This window comes from Pinus tabuliformis, chromosome J (genome assembly GCF_031772625.1).
Source record: "Pinus tabuliformis cultivar Carrire ecotype Pingquan chromosome J, CPIR1, whole genome shotgun sequence".
In the NCBI taxonomy this organism is placed as follows: Eukaryota; Viridiplantae; Streptophyta; class Pinopsida; order Pinales; family Pinaceae; genus Pinus; species Pinus tabuliformis.
Window position 1 is genome coordinate 284390265 of NC_142295.1, and position 2486 is coordinate 284392750.

Genomic DNA, 2486 nt, shown 5'->3' on the forward strand with positions numbered 1-2486 from the left:
GCCTCACATCCCATAAGAATAAGGTTTTAAAATCATTCAAGATGTTATCTCCACTATCCATGTCTTCCAGTAGGTTATAAAATATAGTAGTACAACAAGATCCACCACAGCCATCATCATGGTTTACACAAAATCCATGTCCTTTTGTAAGGTCTAAGTGCATAGCATAAACACCAACATCACATGAGAAAACCTAAAATTCACACAAAGGAAATCTCTCCATGAAATAGAAAAGACATCTCTATCTCTCATGTTTTCTTATTTTAGGGTTTCCACACGCACCTTAATGTCATGTACTAGGCTTTCCTCGTGTACCTAACCTATTTGTCCCTATAATATATAGGACAATACAAGGAATAGATTATAATGATGATAAAATTTACATCAAATCTATCTTCCCTTATATATAAATAGGTGAGGGATGCGAAAATAAAAAGTACATAATTTGATACATGTTAAACGCTCTCTGGGACTCTCTAGCTTTGATTATGGGAAAAAGGTTACAATTTAGGACATAATGAAGATAATGAGCATGGTAGCAATGTATCAAAAACCTGGAGCCACTGAGCATAAATGACAGAGGTGACAAATACAATATACCAATCTTACAAGCTTTTTCTGTTTGTGAAGTTGTGTGTGATCCTCTAGGCCTTAATTTTTTCTTGAGGAGCCACAACCAAGACCATATAATCCATCAAAGTCACAATGGGATCACACCTGGCTTCGAACACACTAGCTCTAAGATGAATAGATATTTTATTGAGTCCCATCCGCCTAGCATAGGCCAAAACCAGCCCCCATGAGGTTTGATCTTACGTTATCTTATTAACTAGGCCTATCCTCAACCAATTGTACTATTGGGACATGACGGTAATCTTACATGTTTATTTATCTTTGTGTGTATAATTATTTTTTTTATTAATATTTAAAATGTTACATGTCAATTCCATATTAAAAAATAAATGAATTACCAATCTACCTAAAGAACCTATTAATAGAATACTAATTAAATCTTATCTATAAATTCTATATTAAACATTTTTAACTAATAATTCATATATATCTATATATATATATATATATATATATATATATATATATATATTTCTTTTGTCTTGTTTAATGTATACATGGTTGACATTAAAATATTTTAGTCATGATTCATAGTAGATATATTATAATGTTAGTACATGTTCTGGAAGTAGAATATAGATTTTATTATTAATATTTAAAATGTTACATGTGAAGTTCACATTAAAAGATAGATGAATTACAAATTTAGCTCAAAAACTTATTAATAAAATAAGGGTTCTTTCTCTCTTTATATATAAAATCTGTCATAAATAAAATATTTTACGGTTCACCATGTAAATACTATGTAAAAGTGTATATATATATATATATTTCTTTTGTTTTGTATAATGTATACATAGTTGACATTAAAATATTTTAGTCATGATTCACAGTAGATATATTATAATGCTAATACATGCTCTGGAAGTAGAAAAGAGATATTCATAGGACTCTCTATAAAAATTATTTTTGTTATATATATAATTTTTATTATTAATGTTTAAAATGTTACATGTCAACTTCACATTAAAAGATAAATGAATTACAAATTTAGCTCAAGAAATTATTAATAGAATAAGGGTTCTATCTCTCTTTATATATAAAATCTGTATTAAACGTTTTCACTAGTAAATTGTTTTATATACAATATATATATATATATATATATATATATATATATATATATATCTTGTTTTACATAGTATTTACATCGTGGATGGTAAAATATTTTATTTATGATTCATATTCTACACATTAAAATATTAATAAATACCTCATGACCCAATCAAAAATAGAAAAATCAAAAATAGAAAATATATGTAAATAAGACTTTCTCTATATATGGAATATGGGAATGGCAGATACCTACTTTCTATATATATGAAATATGGGAATGGCAGATACCTACTGGAACAGATTTGGTGCTGAGAGGGACGGCCGCTCTGCGGCTCTTGCCTCTGCGGCCATGCACCCCCGCAATGAATATGATCTTTTGACTTCTGGAAGCCGTGATGGACCTGGTTATCTTCCCCGAGAAGACCCCCGACTTGAGGATAGAAGGCGGCGCTTACTGAGGGAAACGGAACCCCTTCGACCTGCTTATGATCGCTATGTTCTAAATGGGGAAAGGGAGCAGGTTCCGTGTACCAATCCCCTAACAATAAGACATAAAATGAATTATCCATATAAAAAAAATATTATTTTTAAGTGCTATAGGTTAATAAAAAAATTGCATATATATTTCATATATAAAAAAAATAATTTTTTAACATTTTGAATTATGTTATTTCTACATAAATCTTATTTCTATTAAACATAAAATAAAATTAAAAACTAAACTATTTTATTTATATAAAATATTATTTTTTTATTATTACCAATTTATTATTTTAAATATTATTTTATTAAACATC